Source organism: Schistocerca cancellata, chromosome 1 (genome assembly GCF_023864275.1).
Source record: "Schistocerca cancellata isolate TAMUIC-IGC-003103 chromosome 1, iqSchCanc2.1, whole genome shotgun sequence".
Classification (NCBI taxonomy): domain Eukaryota; kingdom Metazoa; phylum Arthropoda; class Insecta; order Orthoptera; family Acrididae; genus Schistocerca; species Schistocerca cancellata.
The window spans coordinates 988,704,460-988,729,728 of NC_064626.1; positions in this window are offsets into that span (position 1 = coordinate 988,704,460).

The following is a 25,269-nucleotide window of genomic DNA, read 5'->3' on the forward strand; positions in this document are numbered from 1 at the left end:
TGCACAGCTTCTCACAATCTCTGAAACGTGCTGCAGTATTCAAGTAGCTTATTCCTAACATATCTATTTGAAAATGCGGCATAAGCTCTATATTCGGCTGCGTCTTTCTTAAGGTGACTTTCATTTTACTTACCTTGACTTCGTAATTAACAATGCTAAGGGCAAAGAGCGCTTGCCAGCGTAGCTGATACCACAAACGTGCGTCATGGTGGTAGCGCTCCGAGCCGGAATTAGTTGATTCGAATCCGGGTATGGAGGACAGTTCCGGCAACATAATTTTGCGAATTTCAACTTGACGCCCCTCGGTTGTCATTCAAGCTTATTGGGTAAAGAATTCCGCGCTCTCTACTTGACACTCGCCCATAACAACTCAAACACCATTCTATACTGCAAAAGCACATATTTTCTCACAATGTTACTTGACTTTTCATAACAGGTCGTAGAAAATCAGTGGTAAATAAAATTCACTGTGCCCTGACAAGAGCGGCACTGCTGGAACCATGCCTCAGTCACAGTCGCCATTGCAGCGGGAAGGAATCAACACTTGTGACAGAATAAGTGCAGGAAAGGCATAGAAGCAGAAGAAGGCATAAAGTATTTACCAATATTAACAGCAACTTAATACAAAATTAGGAGTTTGTTTTTGGGAACATTCCCTTGAAAGAAAAAAAGGAAACGGAAGATATCTACACCGTAAGTCAAAATATCAAAAAGTAAAGACTACAGAATAAAACCTTAGTTGCAGCGTTTTCTCACCAATTTTCTGCGAATTATTGACACATTTTTGTGATGAATGTCCCTTGTGTAATGGTAGTGTTTAGATAAGTAACCTATATATTCCCCCCATCAAACCAACGTCGATTCATTAAGACATCTGTGCCGGGCTTGCTAAGAGTGTGCGGTCCGTTGATTCGGGCATCGCAGTAGGTTAGTAAACACTGTAGTCAAGCTACGTCATCGAAGATCACAATTCTTACAAGTAGCCGGCCGCGGTGGTCTAGCGGTTCTAGGCGCTCAGTCCGGAACCGCGCGACTGCTACGGTCGCAGGTTCGAATCCTGCCTCGGGCATGGATGTGTGTGGTGTCCTTAGGTTAGTTAGGTTTAAGTAGTTCTAAGTTCTAGGGGACTGATGACCACATATGTTAAATCCCATAGTGCTCAGAGCCATTTGAACCATTGTTTTCTTACAAGTAATCTGCCATATCTGGTCCTATGAGGGAATGGATGGTCCTGAAGATCTGTCGGGCAGATTGGACTAGTGTCAGTAATATCAGCAGAATAGCTTTAGGTGTACATAAGGTAGTCTTAGAGCATTAGTATTGCCAATATACAGAGGGATACTTTATCAGACGTCGGTTGCAGAAAGCACAGATAATTTACGGAAAAGAATTGGTCATTCATTCCTGTTTGTCCAACAGTTTAGTCAATAATTGCCAATGTTTCCTGTTTACCAGAAAGACCCTCGTGAACTGTCTGTGGTTATAACGGGCAGCCGTACACAGATGTAAAAACAATCAGCTGAATAGAAAACCTCCTGGTTCATGTTGACTGTATAGCGGACACGTACAAAAAAAACCATATCACATTCATTCGACAACTTAACCCAGTAGCTCTGTTGCCCAAGCGCGGTATCTTCAGAGTTACTACCGTCTTCGCTTGGTTCACTACAGCAGCTTTTCGTGCAATTTGTAACCAACTTGCTCCGTTTAGGCCAAGCAGCTCAACTAAATAATAATGTGATTATTTTATGCACGAATTATTTTAATGTTCTTTCTACGTATCATTTGTGAGCAACAGGAAAGTACCGATACCTTCGTAAATTTTTGTGTGAAAATAAGTACATAATGTTTCGATTGGTTTCAGCGCCATCAGTAGGTAGTTCGATTTTGTGTACACGCCTGAAATTCACGTCACAAGCCCCATAATGCTGCGACTGCTACTGCTGTTTGTAGCGAAATCTCAACACTAGAAAACTACAGTGAAATGCTGGAAGACCTGCAGAGGATCAACAGTCAGTTCAGAGATTTGCAACTCAGCCTCATCATAAACATACGCAGCGTATTACGCTGAAATAGGGGGGAAAATCGGTATTGTTTCTGAGTTGTGAAAGGTTTCCTTTAAGCTTTAGAATCACCGTACGTTATGCTTTAATTACAATACTCTACTTAAATTACTTACTTACTTCAGTTAATCGCATGTGCAACGAAGTTACTTAATGCAAGGGGCAAACATGAATAGAAACACAGAATTAATCATGAAAGGACCACAGAAATAAACGCACAGGCTCAGTATTGTGAAGTGTTTAAACAGAGCATCCAGAGGAATCGAACTTTGAATTCAAAAATTGGTTAAATTTAACATTTACAAAATTAAATATAGAAACTTATGGTGTTAAACCTTTACAATACTGCATTCAACAAATGACTCTAGTTGCGGAAGCAACCAGCTACAGACATTCACTGACCAACACCAGCAGCCTGAGATCAGTTTTACACACAGTTTACAGCAGTATGGACAGGAATTTCTACCATACACATAAAACAATCGCAATACACGAAATATTCCAATAAACCACTGAGTTAATGTAAAACACCCATCTGAGCGTAGGGACTGTATGTAACTTCTAATCAGCAAATGGGTAAATAAACATCACTTATAGGTTATAAAACACAGATTGCCCAGACGAACAGGAATTAAAAAATTATCTACAAACATATGAAACTTTAAACCAAGCCAGCGAGTATAGAAATTTAAATTAACGACTTAGATCTAACATCTTAAATAGCTATACTAAATGTTATAAGCTCCGTTCTCAAACAAATTGCGAGTAGATACCGTTGTGAAATAGAATAAGCTTCAAATTAATAGCAGAGAAATAAAGCTGCACTCTACGATACAGGGTTTAGTGCACACAGGGTTGTCGTAGCGAGATTGAATATTGTAATCCCCAAATCCTCCAAAAATAAGCGGAAAATATACCCACTCAAAAAAGCAGATAAAAATTCAGTTAACGCCTTCCTGCGAGACAATCTCCACTCGTTCCAAATTAATAATATAAGTGTAGACTAAATGTGGCTTCAATTCAAAGAAATAGTATCGGCATCAATTGAGAGATTTATACCAAATAAATTAACGCGTGATGACTTGGTGTTGTGTGATGTCCTTAGGGTAGTTAGGTTTAAGTAGTTCTAAGTTCTAGGGGACTGATGACCATAGATGTTAAGTCCCATAGTGCTCACAGCCATTTGAACCACTTAAATTAACAAACGACGGAGTTGATCCTCCTTGGTACACAAAACGGGTTAAAACACTGTTGCAGAAACAACTAAACGAACATACCAAATTCAAACAGACGCAAAATCCCCAATATTGGCGATCTTTTACAGAAGCTCAAAATTTAGCGGGACTTCAATATGAGATGCTTATAACAGTTCCCACAACGAAATTTTATATCGAAACCTGGCAGAAAATCCAAAGAGATTCTGGTGGTATATGAAGTATGCTAGTAGCAAGAAACAATCAATGCCTTGAAACTTCCTGGCAGATAAAAACTGTGTGCCTAACCGAGACTCGAACTCGGGACCTTTGCCTTTCGTGGGCAAGTGCTCTACCAACTGAGCTACCCAAGCATAACTCGCGCCCCCTCCTCACAGCTTTACTTCTGCCAGTACCTCGTCTCCTACCTTCCAAACATTACAGAAGCTCTCCTGTTTGCAAGGTAGTGTTATAGGCCCTTTACTGTCCTCATCTGTATAAATGATTTGGGAGACAATCTGAGCAGGCATCTTAGGTTGTTTTCAGATGACACTGTCGTTTATCGTCTAATAAAGTCATCAGAAGATCAAAAGAAATTGAAAAACGAATTAGAAAAGATATCTGAATGGTTCGAAAATTGGAAGTTGACCGCCGGCCCGAAGGGCCGAGCGGTTCTAGGCGCTCCAGTCTGGAACTGCGCGACCGCCACGGTGGCAGGTTCGACTCCTGCCTCGGGCATGGATGTGCGTGATGTCCTTAGGTTAGTTAGGTTTAAGTAGTTCTAAGTTCTAGGGAACTGATGACCTTAGAAGTTAAGTCCCATAGTGCTCAGAGCCATTTGAACCATTTTGGCAGTTGACACTAAATAACGAAATGTGTGAGGTCATCCACATGAGTGCTAAAAGGAATTAGTTAAACTTCGGTTACACGATAAATCAGTCTAACCTAAAAGCCGTAAATTCAACTATATACCTAGGTATAACAATTACGAACAAGTCAAATTGGAAGGAACGTACAGTAAATGTTGTGGGGAAAGCTAACCAAAGACTGCATTTTATTGGCAGTACACCTAGAAAAAGTAACAGATCTACTAAGGAGATTGCCTGTACTACGCTTGTACGTCCTCTTTTAGGATACTGCTGCGCAGTGCGGGATCCTTACCAGTTAGGACTGACGGAGTACATCGAAAAAGTTCAAGGAAGGGCAGCACGTTTTGTATTATCGCGAAATATGGGAGGGAATGTCACTGAAATGATACATGATTTGAGCTGGACGTCATTAAAAGAAAGGCGTTTTTCGTTGCAACGGAATCTTCTCACGAAAGCCGCGAGGTATTAGCCGAGCGGTCTAAGGCACTGCAGTCATGGACTGTGCGGCTGATCCCGGCAGAAGTTCGAGTCCTCCCTCGGGCATCGGTGTGTGTGTGTGTGTTTGACCTTCGGATAATTTAAGTAAAGTAGTGTGTAAGCTTAGGGACTGATGACCTTAGCAGTTAAGTCCCATAAGATTTCACATACAGTTGAACATTTTTCTCACGAAATTCCAATCACCAACTTTCTCCTCAGAATGCGAAAATATTTTTTTGACACCGACCTACATAGGGAGAAACGATCACCACGATAAAATAAGGAAAATCAGAGCAAATACGGAAAGATATAGGTGTTCGTTCTTTCCGCGCGCTATGGCGCTATGCGAGATTGGAATAATAGAGAATTGTGAAGGTGGTTCTATGAACCCTCTGCCAAGCACTTAAATGTGATTTGCAGAGTATCCATGTAGATGTAGTTTTCAAAAGGAACAAGATTTTTTTTTTAAAGAAACCAGTCATGCTCCACAAGCAGCACATCTAGGTGCCGAAACGTCACACGAAACCTAAGTACTTAGCAGATCACTATCTAAAACATAGCACTGACCACGGGAAGAGAGCGCCACTTTCAACCAGTTACCTCGAGGCGAAGACGAGAAATCATTTTCAAGTAAACTGGTCGCTGTTCACCGTTTTCAAAATGCTGCGCTGTAGGGCCTCCAAGAACAGGTTGCATGAGTCAGTTACCCATCCCATGTGAGTACTTGACAACAGTGAAGAAAGGATTTAGCAGACGCCTCGACTTATCCCAATTCAGTCCATCACACCGCGGCTCTACGGCCAGCTCAATCTCACGTTCGCCGGCCGAAGTGGCCGTGCGGTTAAAGGCGCTGCAGTCTGGAACCGCAAGACCGCTACGGTCGCAGGTTCGAATCCTGCCTCGGGCATGGATGTTTGTGGTGTCCTTAGGTTAGTTAGGTTTAACTAGTTCTAAGTTCTAGGGGACTAATGACCTCAGCAGTTGAGTCCCATAGTGCTCAGAGCCAATCTCACGTTCAGTGTGGCAATGGATACACAGCACACAATGCCCCAGTGCAGGCCCACAAACAACTGGCATGGTACATCATCAACTCAAAACGAAAGCATTATCAACTGGCTAACACTTCAGCCAAGGCTCAAGACGGAGCGCGTCGACAGACGCTTCCCGAGCCGTCCCGCTTTCCAGCTTTAACTGTCGGTGGGAAGACTGTCCTGGCAGGCAGTGATACCATGCATCCACGAGGCGGAAGCAAATCTTTGCAATCGATTGCGGGTCGTCTCGGTTCAATGAAAACAGTCACACTCATTAAACATGTGGGAGTACGCGTACAGAGCAATTTAAAGTGGAACGGCTGCAGGAAACTAATTGTAAGAAAGGCAAAATCAAGACGGAGATTCATTCGAAGCATCCTCAGGAAGTGTAGTCCACTCACGAAAGAGGTAACTTACAACACTTCCGTTACTTCAGTTCGACAGATAGTTATGCTTATCATTGTGGAACCCTTACCAGTTATTTTTGAGGGAAGAAACAGGGAAGATTCAAATAAATGTAGCGCAGGGATACTCATCCATCTCCACTGGTAGATGGTACAAGAGAGGGGGTGTGCATCACGGTGTGGTCTAACGTTAAAATTCTGAAAGCGTGCGTTCCTGCAAGATACGATATTGCAGTGTCTGCGTTGTTAAGGGCGTGCATGCGTATAGGAAGGAACAGGTACGGCGGCGGCTACAACCGTTATGAGATACGTGAAATGTTTTCGCAGTTGTAAACCTGCAGCTGTATAAGGGATTGTCAGTGAAAATTTGTGCCGAGCCGGGACTCGAACACGGATTTCTTGCTTTATGCGAGCGGTCGCCCCGCGGTGGTCTAGCGGTTCTGGCGCTGCAGTCCGGAACCGCGGGACTGCTACGGTCGCAGGTTCGAATCCTGCCTCGGGCATGGGTGTGTGTGATGTCCTTAGGTTAGTTAGGTTTCAGTAGTTCTAAGTTCTAGGGGACTTATGACCTAAGATGTTGAGTCCCATAGTGCTCAGAGCCATTTTGAGCGGTCGCCTTAACCACTTTGGTTCTCATACATGACCCACAGCCACACCCAAAGTTCCATATGTCTTTATTTCTGCGTCACATCCTGTACTTGTACACACATTATGTAATTCCGGTACAGAGGAAAGTAGCTGCTTGTATCGGCGATACGATATTGCTGTACCTGTGCTGTCAAGAAGAACGATACAGTGTTCCTTATTCTGCAACGGAGAATACTTTCCATGTATTTCATAATGGCTGTAACCGCCGAAGTGCTTGTTTCTTCAGGCATGTATGGTACAAATAGCTCTGAGCACTATGGGACTTAACATCAGTCCCACAGAACATAGAGCTACTTAAACCTAACCAACCCAAGGACATCACACACATCCACGCCCGAGGCAGGATTCGAACCTGCGATCGTAGCGGTCGCGCTGTTCCAGACTGAAGCAGCCAGAGTTGCTCGGCCACAGCGGCCGGCTCAGACATGTACAAATGTTCGAAGGAACAATGCCTACATCTTCTTAAGAATACAGCCACCGTAATGTCGTATTTATCCGCCCATACCAGTCAGCGAGTTTCGATAAAAACGTCCTCCCTTACGTGGAAATCACATAGTGTGTGTACGACTACAGGTTGCGACGCATGAATGACGACGTATGGAAATTTGGATTTGGTCGTGAGTCGTGCAAGGATAGCCAAAGCGGCTAAGGCGACCACTCGAACAAAGCGGTAAGTCCGGGTTCGAGTCGTTGTCCGGCACAAATTTTCGTTGTCGTCATTCCCTTATACAGTTGACGGTTGTTCGTGTTCTCAGCTGCGTAAATATTTCAATTAGTTCCTAGAAGAGTAGCGCAACATATTGCTGCCTCATATGTGTATTACATCTCCTATATTTCACCTTGAAGGTAAAACCAGGAAGACTCGATCACGTACAGAGACTCGCCAACGGTTGTTCTTAGCACATAACAATCTCGACTGGAAAACGAAAGGGGAAGTCTCCGTGTAACATGGCGTGTCATCTACCACACACCGTAAGGAGACTTGTGGAATGTCGGTGAAGACGAAAGTGTACCAACGTTAGTGATAACGGTCCAAGGAGCGTACACAAATTCGTCTTCTTTGACCGTAAGGTACTGGTACATTGGTCCGTCGTATCAGAAGAAAAACTACTAAGAGGTACGGAGACAACTGCACGAAAAACTGGGCCAGTGTTGCACTCGGACGGCCAGCTAGGAAGCGTACCGCTCGTCAGGAGCCTGCAACGCGACTGAAAGTATGAGGGTGCAGATTCGTGCTTTCAGTAAGCCCTGCCTGGGACAGTTGAAGAATGCGGTGTCGGTTAAGAGAGTAGTAGCTATTACACGTATAGCGAGCATCATCATGTGATAGCTTACAATGACTGCACTCTTATGGTGTTGAGGGGACACAACACTACATGCTACAAGCAGAGCACCGTCCAGCCCATTCTGTTGCCGTTCCTGCAACATCAAGCAGACGTCTCCTATCAGCAGGGCAGTTACACGTGCACACAACTGTCGACCTCCGAAAGATATCAGAGACGTCCGTGGCCAGAATGGATCAGACCTGTCCCTCAATGCTCTTGCGTGAGAGCTGATGATGCGGCATCTGATCCACTCTGCAGTGCCGCCAATATCATATGAGCATTAACGACCACATATTTAAGTAACGTGATAAATCGCCCCTACGATAATATCCTAAACCTCAATGATCGACCCTGTTCATGATTGCAGGATTCTATTTTAGTTGGAAGAGCCTTTATAAGATATTGTACTTTTCCTTAAAGTGGTCTCTACAAGATAATTTTCGTGAGCAAATATTTTCTGCAGTAAACTGTCCCTTAGCTTGCATTTATCGCGAATCTCTTGCCCAACGTAAAGTCCCGAGCGACTGGAAAAAAACGCAGCTGACGCCTATATATAAGAAGGGTAGAAGGACGGATCCTCAAAATTACAGACCAATATCCTTAACATCGGTTTGTTGCAGGATTCTCGAAAATATTCTCAGTTCGAATATAATGAATTTCCTTGAGACAGAGAAGTTGCTGTCCATGCATCAGCACGGATTTAGAAAGCATCGCTCCTGCGAAACGCAACTCGCCCTTTTTTCACATGATATCTTCCGAACCATGGATGAAGGGTATCTGACGGATGCCATATTCCTTGACTTCCGGAAAGCGTTTCACTCGGTGCCCCACTACAGACTCCTAACTAAGGTACGAGCATATGGGATTGGTTCCCAAATATGTGAGTGGCTCGAAGACTTCTTAAGTAATAGAACCCAGTACGTTGTCCTCGATGGTGAGTGTTCATCGGAGGTGAGGGAATCATCTGGAGTGCCCCAGGGAAGTGTGGTAGGTCTACTGTTGTTTTCTATCTACATAAATGATCTTTTGGATAGGGTGGATATCAATGTGCGGCTGTTCGCTGATGATGCTGTGGTGTACGGGAAGGTGTCGTCGTTGAGTGACTGTAGGAGGATACAAGATGACTTGGACAGGATTTGTGATTGATGTAAAGAATGGCAGGTAACTCTAAATATAGATAAATGTAAATTAATGCAGATGAATAGGAAAAAGAATCCCGTAAATTTTTAATACTCCATTAGTAGTTTAGCGCTTGACACAGTCACGTCGATTAAATATTTGGGCGTAACATTGCAGAGCGATATGAAGTGGGACAAGCATGTAATGGCAGTTGTGGGGAAGGCGGATAGTCAGTCGTTTTCGGTTCATTGGTAGAATTTTGAGTACATGTGGTTCATCTGTAAAGGAGACCGCTTATAAAACGCTAATACGACCTATTCTTGAGTACTGCTCGAGCGCTTGGGATCCCTATCAGGTCGGATTGAGGGAGGACATGGAAGCAATTCAGAGGCGGGCTGCTAGATTTGTTACTGGTAGGTTTGATCATCACGCGAGTGTTACGGAAATGCTTCAGGAACTCGGGTGGGAGTCTCTAGAGGAAAGGAGGCGTTCTTTTCGTGAATCGCTACTGAGGAAATTTAGAGAACCAGCATTTGAGGCTGACTGCAGCACAATTTTACTGCCACCAACTTACATTTCGTGGAAAGACCACTAAGATAAGATAAGAGAGATCAGGGCTCGTACAGAGGCATATAGACAGTCATTTTTCCCTCGTTCTGTTTGGGAATGAAACAGGGAGAGAAGATGCTAGCTGTGGTACGAGGTAGCCTCCGCCACGCACCCTATGGTGGATTGCGGAGTATGTATGTAGATGTAGATGTTCTGACTGAAAGATGTGCGTAGTATTAATTCACTGATTTCTTTCTCTCTGAGACTCTGAATGAAGTGAATATTAATGTCGCTGATATGGTTGTATAGAAACTCAGTTCTGAATAGTCAACACTAGTTGTCAATTCCTGAACTTTGTTTACATTTACTATTGGTGTTGTATACTCTACTGTGCAATACTCAGTTAACGTTTTCCATTTTTCAAAATTAAGGGAGAGCTACAGATGGACCAAAAACATCGGCTGTAATATACACTACTGGTCATTAAAATTGCTACGCCACAAAGATGACGTGCTACAGACGAGAAATTTAACTGAAAGGAAGAAGATGCTGTGAAATGCAAATGATTAGCTTTTCAGAGCATTCACAAATTTTTCGCGGCGGTGGCGACACCTACAGCGACCTGACATGAGGAAAGTTTCCAATCAATTTCTCATACACAAACAGCAGTTGACCGGCGTTGCCTGGTGAAATGTTTTTGTCATGTCCTGTGTAAGGAGGAGAAATGCGTACCATCACGTTTCCGACTTTGATAAAGGTTGGATTGTGGCCTATCGCGATTGCGGTTTATTGTATCGCGACACTGCTGCTCGCATTGATCAAGATCCAATGCCTGTTAGCAGAATATGGAATCTGTGGGTTCAGAAGGGTAATACGGAATGCCGTGCTCGATCCCAACCACCTCGTATCACTAGCAGCCGAGATGACAGGCATCTCATCCGCACGGCTGTAATGGATCGTGCAGCCACGTCTCGATCCCTGAGTCAACAGATGGGGACGTTTGCAAGACAACAACCATCTGCACGAACAGTTTGACGACATTTGCAGCAGTATGGACTATCAACTCGGAGACCATGGCTGCGGTTACCCTTGACGCTGCATCACAGACAGGAGCGCCTGAGACGGTGTACTCAACGATGAATCTATACGAATGGCAAAACGTCATTCTTTTGGATGAATCCAATTTCTGTTTACAGCAATCATGATGGTCGCATCCGTGTTCGGTGACATCGTGGTGAATGCCCATTGGAAGCGTGTATTCGTCATCGCCATACTGGTGTATCACCCGGCGTGATGGTATGGGTGCCATTAGTTACCCGTCTCGGTCACCTCTTGTTCGCATTGACGGCATTTTGAACAGTGGACGTTACATTTCAGATGTGTTACAACCCGTGGCTCCACCCTTCATTCGATCCCTGCGAAACCCTTCAATTCAGCAGGATAATGCACAACCGCATGTTGCAGGTCCTGTACGGGCATTTCTGGATACAGAAAATGTACGACTGCTGCCCTGGCCAACACATTCTCCAGATCTCTCACCAATTGAAAACATCTGGTCAATGGTGGCCGAGCAACTGGCTTGTCACAATACGCCAGTTACTACTCTTGAAGAACTGTGGTATCGTGTTGAAGTTGCATTGGCAGATGTACCTGTACACGGCATTCAAGCTCAGTTTGACTGAATGCCCATGCGTATCAAGGCCGTTATTACGGCCAGAAGTGGTTGTTCAGGGTACTTATTTCTCAGGATCTATGCACCCAAATTGCATGAAAATGTAATCACATGTCAGTTCTAGTATAATATATTTGTCCAATGAATACCTGTTTATCATCTGCATTTCTTCTTGTTGTAGCAATTTTAATGGCCAGTAGTGTATTTGCAGTGAGACTGCTGCAGGACTGACCCTTGTTAACGAACATCACATAAGACGCTGGAAATGCCCACCGCTGACGTCGATGTAACGCTGTGCTCGATGTACCAAGCAGTGAGACACCGTAGCAGCTCTGCCTGAGGAATAACAACAGCAGCAGACAGTGTTTTCTGTACCTCTTCCAGTGTTTGAGGATTATTTGAGTACACTTGACCCTTCAAGCTGCCCAACAGGTAAAAATCACAGGGAGGTGTTTCTGTTGCTCCGTCTTGCTGAAAATGTCCATACCGTCGTTCGTCTTCTGTGAGTAGATCCACATATGGTTTTAAGACTTTCTGGACTCGCCGGTTAGCATTAACAGTTTGGGTAAATAAACGTGTTCCGATGCTTACTGAACATCAATTTTGAGATTATGCAACGACTCTTCAAAGTACTGATTTTCCAGTGCCTAATGGCATATATTCTGTGAGTTCACATACCCTCACAGATGATCCAGGCCTCGTCTGAAGAAGTGAATAACTGAAGATCCGAAAGCTACGATTGCATTTCACTCAGATACCACCGACAAAACTGAAACGGGAAAGTTCTTCTCGGTGCTTTAAAACATGCATAATACTAAAATTGTATGTATAGGTAGGTCCTTTTTGAGATGTTTCGACCCGACGAGCCCTTAATTCCCTCTTCCACAGGCAAATGGCATTTAAATTTCGTCGGAGACTGGTCCAGGCATTCCTTCACTCGAACAATGTATTCTGCCGTTCGTACTCTTCCCAAATAATTACGGTTTTTTTTTTTTTTGCTACAAATACGATTTCACACCATTTTGACACTAAGTTCTGCATTGCAGACTTTGTTAGAGGATTTGCTAAAACATTTCCAGTATTAAACACTTGCGTAAACAGTTTCACATACGTTTACCTCCACTTATGCTTCGCATAACACTCGACAATGAACAAGCGATGTTTTATCGAGAGCCACAGTTTGTGTTGCATTCAACTGATCACTAAACACGTTTTCTCCTCACACTCATTCAGACGTACTGACACAGCAAAGCACTCTGGACAGAGCATGCGGGAGATGCGAATGTGAACAGTTGTGACAGCAACCGATTTGTGCATGGAAATCACGGTTTTCACATTTTCTGTGATGGACACAGTCTCCTGTTAGTTAACAAGAGTCAATTCTGTGTCACACTTATAAATATTTTCCTGTCTAATTTTGTTCCGCCACCCTGCAGGTGACAGTATGATGATAAGAACGATATTTTTGCCACGCTTTATTGGTCATCAGAGTCTTAAGGGACAAGCCATATGCTTAAAACTAATATACTTATTTCTATTTGGAACTGCGTAAGCGCAAATCTATAGAGTTGAGATCGTTATTATGTTCAATGTCTGGAGCTACTTTCTCGTCACTGATGGTCTTTTGAATTATAGTTTATTCCGAGATTTTTGTTGACTTATTGAAGCTAGTGTACACTGATCAAAAACAACAAAGATTTCATTTCACATGCATTTGGAAATCGACACTTTTGTTTGCATCAAACAATTTTGAACGAGGATGAACTTAGATGTAATCTTGGAACTAAAGACGCTGGGTAAACATGAGCAGCTGCGGCTGCCGGGTAATAGAGTGGCGCCCGTGTGTTTAGGGCCGGCGCCGCAGGCAGCCCCTGCCCGGACCTCCTCCCCGGCGCCAATTAACCGCTATGTTTCTCAAAACGCCCCGCTCACTGTCCTATTTCCACTATTTATGGCTACCTAGAGTTTTCAATTTCCTTAGTCCTTCCACCCTTTTACTACTAACGTCTCCGGTCAGGAGAAACGATTCTGGTGGTGAAATACGGTCGTAGTGTGCCCCGAAAGTTGCGACTCGAGGACGACGTCGGTGGCCGCGCCGTATGCGGCGCAGCATGACCTCGCTGCCACAGTTGTTAGCTGGTGGCAACAGCCTCTCCCCTGACCTTCTTTCCAACCTTACATTTATCCCGATGAAAGTGGTCCCAGTAAGGCGCTACGTAGTCTCGTAGTATACTAAAGCGCCAAAGAAACTGGTATAGGCATGCGAAATCAAATACAGAGATATGTAAACACGCAGAATACGGCGCTGCGGTCGGCAACGTCTACACAAGACAACAAGCGTCTACTGCAGTTGTTAAATGGGTTATTGCTGCTACAGTGGCAAGTTATCAAGATGACAGTCGGCGCACGAGCGGTGGAATACAGCATTTCCGAGGTATATAATTTATATAAAAAACAGCTACCAGCCACATGTATGGTTTAGAAAGGTTTATTATCTTCAGACCATGACCGGTTTCGGATTTATCTTTACAAATCCATCTTCAGATGGCAGATTACAAGCGTTCTTACTTGGACCCAGTTTTGTTTATGTTATTCATTTGCTGCACTGGGAAAGAAAAGAAATATTTTTGTTGTCATATCGGTAATGGTATTTTTACGAAAGATTTACTTCTTTTACAAGATCTAATTGCTCAGAGATGGTTTTTATAAACATTAGTAAACTTGCAGGTTAGTGTACTTACGAGCTACTAACCTGCAAGTTTACTAATGTTTATAAAAACCATCTCTGAGCAATTAGATCTTGTAAAAGAAGTAAATCTTTCGTAAAAATACCATTACCGATATGACAACAAAAATATTTCTTTTCTTTCCCAGTGCAGCAAATGAATAACATAAACAAAACTGGGTCCAAGTAAGAACGCTTGTAATCTGCCATCTGAAGATGGATTTGTAAAGATAAATCCGAAACCGGTCATGGTCTGAAGATAATAAACCTTTCTAAACCATACATGTGGCTGGTAGCTGTTTTTTTATATAAATTATAAACCTTAAATACAACAGCCACGTTTCTCAACATGTCGACTTTCGACAAAATAGCATTTCCGAGGTAGCAATGAAGTGGGGATTTTCCCGTACGATCATTTAAAAAAGAGTGTACCGTGAACATCAGGAATCTGTTGAAACATCAAATCTCTGATATCGCTGCGGCCGGAAAAAGATCGTGCAAGAACGGGAACTGAAGAGAATCGTTCAACGTGACAGAAGTGCAACCCTTCCGCAAATTGCTGCAGATTTCAATGCTGGGCCGTCAACGAGAACAGCGTGCGAACCATTCAACGAAACATCATCGATATGGGCTTTCGGAGCGGAAGGCCCACCCGTGTGACCTTGATGGCTGCAGGACACAAAATTTTATGCATCGCCTGGACCGTCAACACCGACATTGCACTGTCGATGACTGGAAACATGCTGCCTGGTTGGACGAGTTTCGTTTGGAATTGTATCGAGCGGATGGACGTGTACGGGTATGGAGACAACCTCATGAATCCATGGGATCTGCATGTCAAGAGGGGACTGTTCAAGCTGGTGGAGGCTCTGTAATGGTGTGGCGTGTGCCTTTGGAGTGATAAGAGACCCCTGATACATCTAGATACGACTCTGCGACACTGGGGGCTTTGTAATGATGTGGGGCGTGTGCAGTTGGAGTGGTATGGGACCCCTGATACATCTAGATACGACTCTGATAGCTGGTATATACGTAAGCATCCTGTCTGATCACCTACGTCCATTCATGTCCATTGTGCATTCCGACGGACTTGGGCAATTCCAGCAGGACAGTGCTACACCACCCACGTCCAGAATTGCTACAGAGTATCTCCCGAAACACTCTTCTGAGTTTAAACACTTCCGCTGGCCACCAAACTCCCCACACATGAACATTATTGAACATATTGCGATGCATTGCAACGTGCTGTTCAAAAGACATCTCACCCCCTCGTACTCTCACGGATTTATGGACAGCCCTGCAGGATTCATGGCGTCAGTTCCCTCCAGCACTACTTCAAACTTTAGTTAAACCTATGCCACGTCGTGTTGCGGCATATCTGCCTGCTAGCAGGGACCCTAAGCGACATTAGGCAGGTGTATCAGTTTCTTTGGCTCTTCACTGAGATGGAGAAATTTTAAGGAAATTCAGTCATCATTAAGCCCCCTATCCGAAGAGATTGAGTTACTCTGTCCAAAATGAAGTGTACCCATGATGGAAGTCCTGCAGTCTGCAAATCTTGTCTGAAATGAAACAACAAAGAATTCTTCTTTATTTACGGGATACTGCGCACGGAATAATAGCACAGTCTTCAGAAATTTAAACAAAAATAGTAGAATAGCGGACATTTGAAATAAAGATTTAGTCTTGTCATGCGTTTTTGATCATTATTTTGCAAAAACTAACGAATAAAACATAACTGGTACCACACTACTTGCAAAAGTCAATTGATTGTGCCTATTTGACATTTCTTGAGGACATTTTGCGTCGCTTCCTGCAGTACTGACCCAAGTGAACCAAAATACCTTGCGATGCGAGATGTATTCCGAATCTGTATTCATGAGTAGCAGGGCAATGGCGGTGCTGGCACACATGTGATATAAAATTGATATGCCAATTAATTAAATTGTGACAGCTGATTCATTTATGACCCCCTCCATGTCAGCTTAAACCTATAGTTCTGCTAAGTGGCTTGTAACCCCAAGGGTTGATTTGTGACTACCTCAGGATAATCTGTCTTTCCAAGAAGGTTTCCTCATCTCTTCTCCCCTCTTCGACCCCCGGCCCTCTGAGAGTTCCCTTCGCCGATACAAGCATACTTTCAGGCCAGATTTATTCGAATAGCCCCCTCCCATTCTATCAGTTTGATTGACTAATTAATTAAATCGATAAAATAATAAACCGTTCCCCATCTGGGAAATCAACCTGCACTCCCCTCCCAACCCTCTACTTGGAAACTGGCGGGTTGATGGAGAAGAGGGAGCTCATGACAGGAAATCCAATTACACTGCGAAGGATATATTGTTTATTTATTAAATTCAATTTTCAGGCGTTGGATCAACCTTGTTCATCATTCTCCACTGTTTGGGAAGATGCAAGTTTGTAAAATACATCGAAAAGAAGTAATTAAATCGATCGCATTCGTTTATTGAAACCATACAAGGAATAGTGTCAACATAAATCACCATATATAATTACACTCTTAAAAACCTTTCGATTGCAGACTATGCAATGTCCACCATCCGCTGGGCAGCAGCTGCCTCACATATTCCTACACCTGCAGGCCCTGCAACCACTATCAGATGCTGCACAGCCAACCGACTAGTGCAGCATGCAGACCAGAAGTGGCACTAATCCACTGAAAGAAGCATCAGGTGGTAGCAGCTCTTTGATATTGATACCTGAGAAATTCTTGTCAAAACATATGCTCTCTCTGTCTCCCACTCTTACTCTCTCACAAGTGGGTGCTCACTATTTGTGTGAAGCAACATATGGAAAAACACACATAACAAGACATCCCCTAGCTGCCCTCCTCATCATCCACACAGGCCTGGTGTTTGTAGTCAGTACATCCATTTGTTCTCACACTTCCACTACTATGGAATCCTGTAGTAGGTGGAACAAAGACATTCAAGATGCAGTAGGTAGTGTCTCTCATCTGCCACACTAACCCTCCACCATCTTTTGTCATGAATCTGATAAATCCCCAGCTGTGGATGTCTTGGAAGTATACCATCACTCTGTCAGACTGATTGACTACTTAAATAAATCATTACCCTTTGTGTGGGACAGTTGTCCTCTGCTTCCTATTGAGGGATTCTGGGATTGGAATATTTGGTGGGATTCGATCATTCAGCCATCTGGTTTCCAAAACATACTGGATATTTTATCCCCTGCCTCCTGTCTGTGGATTCTGGCACAGTTAGGTCTTTTGATAGGAAGTCCATTATGTTGGAGGTAGTTGAAAATTTCAAATTTCAGCTCAGTTGCATGCTACATCCTTAAACAATCTGTGGAGGGGCCTTTACACTACCAGTCTCAGAAACAATAAACTGATCAATCAGGAATCTGGTTGTGAAAGGGTTTTTAAACCACTGTATAACCACTAAGTTGGTTCTCTCAGCTACACCAAGATGAAGAATGAGCAGGAGCAGGAGGAGGAGGAAGTGGAGGGGGAAGAGGACGAGTAGTTGTAGGAGGAAGGGTCTACCATGTCATAGTACATTAACAATAATGACTACCACTACCATCTTTCTGCTGCAAGACACAGTCCACTGGATAGTATTGGGAAACAGTAAACAAAACACACACTTAAAACTCATTCCATTCCATAATAGTAGTTGTTATGTCTAGACATCGAAGATCACTGAAACACTCATACATCCCGTGCACTCATCTCCTGATGTCCAAGTGCAGTGTCCCAGGACAGAAAGCTGCACAGTAGTTGCCACAGTATACGTGCATGTAAGTGATTGTGCAAGGTCAGGAGCCGGAGTAAGCTTGCTGGAGAGGACCACATACCCGAAGAGAGCATTCAAAGATGATTGGTGTGGTAGAAATTCGGATGTTATCAATATCTCCAGGGCCGATGACAGTGATCGACATTGAATCTTATCAAATATCCGCGTAAATATTGGAAAATACTCACAACACACGCGATCAGGGAGGCTGCCTAATACATACTGAATATTAGTACACAATTCACCCACCTAGAGGGTGATATGGTTGTACCCCACCTGACCAGTTTGTGAGACTTAGCAACAGCTTCCATCTTAAGCCGGAAACATCAGTTCATTCCTGCCATCAGCTACCTCCACCCGACGCCCTGCATGCCAAAAAGTGTCTTCCTAGGAAACCAGCCACATATTTATAAGCGTAATTACAATTAAAATTTACGTTTTCAGCCCCCCAATATGGTGACATTCGACAATGAGAGAAATATCGAAAATACATCCTCCTGATGGCTGTGGCTCTCATGTTGAAATATCAATATCTATATTATCATTATGACTCGACATAATATTCCACATAAATGCTTTCATTCACCTTATGGCTTTTGATGTGCTGAAACCGCAATTTTCCACAGCAAATCCATACCTCTGTTATGAACAGACAGTCGTTTTCTTTGCACATGTTGAAACACATACCACAGTAACTTAACATTCCAACACATTCTTTACAAGTCTACTGTTCACAGCGAATCTACCACACGTTCCCTACCAAGTATAATTCTTCACCAATAACTGAATTCTGGTGACACCAAACATACTAAGAGAAAATCCGTGATCAATAGACATGGTCCATTTGTTTTTCTTGCGCTTGGTACTAGTGTGTCTTACAAAGAGAGACATAATCTTCTTAAACGTGACCAGCTATTCAGAACACGATCACAACGGCCATGTTACTATCACCATGCATAAAAAGCAGTCTTGATCCCACAGGCACACACAAGTATCGTTAACTATATCCAACGATATCGAACTATATATGGTTTGTAAATTGAGGTATGGTGTTGCTCCCGAATGAAGTCGTCTTCCACACAAATGCTGCGGCATTGAATATAGACGTGATAGCGAATTTATAAAGTGATTCAGCTAAGGAACATGGTATTAAGCCAATATTTGCAACTCTGTCATGCCTCTGCTAGATGTTTCCCAAGCAAACAAACAGTATTTGTAATGCATTCTATCTTAATACCACGTGGACAGTGGAACTGAGGTTCTGCTATATATTCATGTTGTTGTAGGACAGGGAGGATGATGGTTGACTGAGAATGATCATATGGAATAGATGGTGTGCCATGCGACGAATCACTTAAAAATAGAGCTCTAGACTGAACTCATAAGAAGTGTACAAAATCCTATGATCAATATGCTGCCTTTTCAGATCTGTAATGTTAAGCTTTCTTGTAGAAATGCTATTTGCGATTTAGAATGAGGTCTCTCCATTCAACCACATACTTATACTTGCGTTGGATCTTATGGAGATGTCTTTTAATGATTACAGTCACTGGTGAGTCATATTTCTCACATTATCATATCTCGAAACAAGTCACCCTTTTCGAACCTATCTGCTAAGGACCCCATACAGCGAAACTACAGTGTGGTTTTAGACAGTCACTCTGCATCTTGTAACTAATCCTCAGCCTCTGCCCCGCTCTCCCTGCAGCTTTTGCCATGTGATCATTTCTTTTTAAGTCAGAACTGAGCAGAAGTTAACGATTTATCAACCGCCTTCTGCATTCTGAGGAGAAATAGGGTGAACTGAGTTAATGCGACAGAACCACTCATTGTTAATGGGAATATGTTGTCGTAGCTCTGCCAGCTGTGTACAATATGTAAGGCCACGCAAGGTAGTTCAAACGACAGTACGGGCAGTTACAGTGGTGTTTCTTATCATGAAAATTAGGAAGACTCCACATCATATGGGAACTGGAAGAAGGATAATGATTTTGCTACTGCATTGCAGTGTGCTTCCAAACTAAATGCAATACTGCAATCCAAAGGCGATCTGCATCCTTCAGGATGCAATCATGTGTATCGCCCAAACATTGTCTCTGTCCTCGTTATTTTGTACCATCCAACAGGAAAATTATGAACTACATAAACTTTGTTATGTCATCTGGTACAGAACTCAATAAGATAGAGGAGGAGGAGGAGATTAGTGTTTAACGTCCCGTCGACAACAAGGTCATTAGAGACGGAGCGCAAGCTCGGGTGAGGGAAGGATGCGGAAGGAAATCGGCCGTGCCCTTTCAAAGGAACCATCCCGGCATTTGCCTGAAGCGATTTAGGGAAATCACGGAAAACCTAAATCAGGATGGCCGGAGACGGGATTGAACCGTCGTCCTCCCGAATCAATAAGATATTACCGTGTCCCTCTCTTCTAATATATATTGGAAACAATACCATCTGCATATGTGGCAATCCTTTTATATGAGTATATATGGGAGCTGGTCCACTGGAGCATGTCGGCAGTGATCGAAACGCTTGCACAGACCAATGTAAAGTTTCTTTGCATGTATTGTGCGAGGACCATATCTCACAGATTATCAGTTGCAAGAGAGGGTCCCTGTATAGGCTTGATACATTGTTTTTCTGCTGTAACACATCCAAGCACTGTATGAATACAGCTTTGCACTCCGCCATACATTTTGGTTTCCCACCACGACTTCGAGGTCTGTGTCAGGTGCTAAACTGACATTAACATGTAACATGTTTCAATCCATTGCCTACGGCGGAAAGCTGCTCCCACAACACACAGGACGGTTGAATTAAAAGACAGAGGCGGTATTTTTTATTGACAAAAATCTTCAGGATATCACAGTGTACGGAAACTGGAAGAGTTTGTGGCATTGTGGAGCATTCCCAAACAGCTGCCTGAAGGTGATGACCTCCACATTTAATCTCATCTTCCACAGTGACAGGGTAGCAGATGTCTATGAGTTCCATTTTGAAGAAACCAAGAGCACTGATTCCGTATATTGTAGCCATGTATGTGATCACTGTTTTGGTGCTGGTCATCTCAGAAGGTGATGCTCCCACCAAGTCTCGCTCCATCTTAAACAAGGGGTGTCAGTCACTCACTATGTGGTAATCAACAGCATACCAGTGTATGGACGGGATGGAAAAGGCACTGTCGGTGTGGAATAATGTACTGTGATAAACACGACGGTTGATAGGGCGATCAATTTTAGCAATTCTACCAACTTTTCTGCGATTTCAACGCTGACCAATAACACAGCAGCATGCTTCCCAATTTCTGTATCATCACTAAATCACCGCTACACTATTTTTGTGTACCATATAGTAGACTGCAACTGTATATGGATGACTGTGCAGTAAATCCATTCATGGTTAATTCTCGAACATATACACCAAAGTACACAAGCTGCAGTTAGGTTATCAACACATTTCTAGATCTTCGACCATAGTGCATAATTTAGGATTACGATTGTCCATCTTTCGCTATGTGGATAGGAGTCACAGAGTATTCTCGCATTTATAGGATAAAGTTGGAGATTGAAAGATCTCCCTGTATTGTCTTTGAGCAACCCTCCCTGCAACACCGTAGCCGATTTAATTTATCGCTGACCAGAAATAGGAGGGTACTATACCCATACATTCCATGCCTCGTGAAGGAACAAAGCGAGCTGAATTCATAACTGTTATTCAGCGATGACTGTTCCGCAATAATCTTACTTAAAACATCCATGCAAGTTCACAAGATCTCGCCAGACACGTACAGTCGTGGACAAAACGAGCGAGACCCCTCGCCTTTTCGTTACGCTGATCCGCACAGCTTTAAAGTCTGCTACACAGCATAACAGCCAAGGCGACGAAGTGCTACCAACATACTATGCAAGTTCGCTCAGCTGATGTGCTGAGATAGCTAGCACTGGAGAAACTCGCGCTTCGAAGACGCCACAGCATCGTCTGCCACCACTTCGTGGGAAACGAAATACCTCAATTATAAGCCAATGTGTTGTATTCGCATATCTGTGACTATGACTCGGATCTAAAGTGTGGTTATGGATAGTACGTATGGATTGCGAATCTAACATCGTGAATAAAGACAAGGGGAAATGAATTAGGCGTCCTTCCTCTTCCATAACATCAAATACACTTTAGTTATTCCACCTTAAATGAACTACGCAGAAAATCATTCACCAGAAGTGAATAACTTTTCAGCAACACCAGATGATATCAACAGCATGCCGGCGCGGGTTAGCCGTGCGCTCTACGGCGTCATATCGCGGACCGCGCAGCTGCTTGCGCCGTGAGTTCGAATCCTTCCCCGGGCGTGAATGTGTATTAGGTTGGGTAGGTTGAAGTAGTTCTAGGTCTAGAGGAATGATGACCTAAGCAGTTTGGTGGCATAGTTCTTAGAGGCATTTTTTGACCTTTCGCGTAAATTTGCTTTACATAAACAGCCGTATCTTTAGATTGCGTTGATATAGCTCACTTTTTTACACCACCAAGGGACCGTATACCGCAGGAAGTGCGATAGATTTCCGCTTATTATGTCCACCCGTACTCGAGGTAAACGGGTTTTAAGGGTTGGGTAGACAGTCAGACGGAAAAGAAAGTGAGACGAGTAGGGTTCCATTTTTACCCATTTACGTGACGAAATCCTAACAACGAAAATAGCTACCACAGTTACTGAAGATGAGGGCCGCATAATAATTTCCTTTACTTTTTATTCGAAATTTTCCACTTGCAGTCGATACATCAGCATATTAATCGCAGCTACGCTTTCAATCCAAATCACGTTTAACAGGAATGCAAATAAAATCCGTTTGCCTATACACGTGGTGATTCAGATCCCATGGTAAATGCCACCGCGTTTTAGATGTGCGAGCATTCCCAATGCTAGCTACCTTAAGGAACACTTCGGCTAATGAACGTTTTCTGGCTGTGGCACGTCTAATGGAGAATTCGAAACATTGTAGAATACGTTTGACAACTACGTCGCCGTTTATTTTCTGGTGTGGTACAGAATTATCCTACTAAATATACTCGCTAATAACAGTTTTTTGTTATTTCGATAAACAACACGAATAACTGTCACATAAGCGGTGACATAAAGGTAGACAATTCATGTTTTTGAGTCCAGTAAGCTCTATTCAACAGAAAATGCAAATCATTTTGCCATTTTCATTGCGAAATTGCCTGCTTATACATGTCTGGGGTAATAATAGAGGACTGTTTGCCTGGGTTGTCTGCTAGCGTAGTGGAAGGTGTTTGCTACTGCAAGGGACGTCTGGTTTGTTTTCGGTTCTAATCTCGATGGAGGCAGATAGACCATCAGTAAAGGAATTTTAAGAAATTCTCGCACCCCCAATACGTTTCATTGCTACCTTTATTCTGTCCGGCACCCTCTGGCTGTCGATATGAAACTCTTGTAGAATTTCATACTTGTTACTGCATACTTTTTCTGCTTCTGTCAATAATTGAATTGACTTAAGTGTGGCACTGAATGATTTTTAACTGAATTTCGTTATGAATCTTTACACATTGCTAAATTTGCACACTTTCATGGTAGGTCAGCAATGGTAATCCAGTATGACTGGTCTGAACGTTGACACAGACCGTTTCGCGGCCGAATGCGCATAATATTTTGCTAATTCCTAACTATCTGGGGTACTTTGTCTTACTAAAACAGTTATGTTATCTCGATAAGCTTAAATTCATTTTTATTAGTACAGTTCATACTAATTAGTTTCTTCTTTCATTTATATCTTATATTTAGGTGTTGTGGTTAACACACTAATCAGCATTAGTATAGTCTTACACATGATTGAAAAGTCTGACGAATTTCGGATAGTTTTTCAATTTCACACCTCTGCGTAGTATGTTAGTAGCACTTCGTCGCCTTGCCTGTTATGCTGTGTAGCAGACTTTAAAGCTGTGCGGATCAGCATAACGAAAAGGCGAGGGGTCTCGCTCGTTTTGTCCACGACTGTACATGTTGAGGAGGTTAGCACCAGTTATTGGTATATAGTAGATATGAGAGCGCTGTGATGATATAATTGATGGTTAAGAAGAAACCTGTGGTTTATGCTTGATGAAGTTCCAGATGTACGGAGTTTGAAGCATTTTACGTAAATCAACTGCGCTATCAGTTCTCAGTATTGTCCTAGCGTCTGAGGTCAGTACCAAGTAGGTATCAGCAAGACATAAATGACTGTAGAACATAAACATACGCACTCCTGAGGCTACACAGTTCTGCACTTAAAAACGCTATAATGATAAAGCCATGTGGTTTCCAAAATGTTAATCATGCAGAATGTAATGCTCTTAATACTCCAATGCAGGACATATGTATTCAACATATGACATACATCCACCCTGCAAGTTTCCTATCCCACTCACTATGGTGACAAACTTTAAGATGATAAAACTGCTTTCCTCTAAACCAAAGAAAAACAAATTCTTTGTGGTACATGGGCAATACAGCTTTTTGGAGGTGTATAGAGCCCACTGGTCCCATCCCATTACGGTGATGCTCGCATCACTCCTATAAAATCGTCCTCAACGGAAAATGCCTCTTACTCAGACAAACGCATAGCAGTGGTGTCTGACATATAAAATTACAAGCCCGCTGCACTAACACTGAAAGCAGAACAACTGTCAAGCAAATGTAGGCTTTGCGGAACTTCACTAACTCAGAATCACTGCAGTTACGAAACTGAAGACTCAGTTTTTGTGCAAGGTGTGGCAGAGAAATGGAGTGCTTCGGATATGTCTTCGTTCGTCTAAAGGTTTTCCATCGATGAACGTGATTGATCTCATATATGTTGGAAGGCCTCTGCTGATTGTGGTATGGAGACGTTTGCTGTTAATGAATTAAAGTAGATAGCGCTCTAAGTCATACACAGAACACACAGTTGTATATGCGTTGATTACAAGTTATACCACAAAACTGATACACCCTGAGAGAACAACGGAAAAAATGTTTAAATGCATGATACATGACCTGCAGCAACATCTCCCTCTCTCTAGAATGCAGTTTACCATTAAATCATACCTCATTATAACCTGCCTCAACCTATCACACCATCTACTTTCTACCATCCTTTAACACAGGTCCATGTCAGTTTAGAGGCAGACGGTTCTCTCTTCCAGGAAAGCATCAAAGACAACAGTCAACTCGCATATATCACCAAGTCAATTTGCATAAATCACTATTGCCTCAACATACATACAATAGAATTTGTTAGCCGGCCGGGGTGGCCGAGTGGTTCTAGGCGCTACAATCTGGAACCGCCCGACCACTACGGTCTCAGGTTCGTATACTGCCTCGGGCATGGATGTGTGTGATGTCCTTAGGTTAGCTAGGTTTAAGTAGTTCTAAGTTCTAGGGGACTGATGAC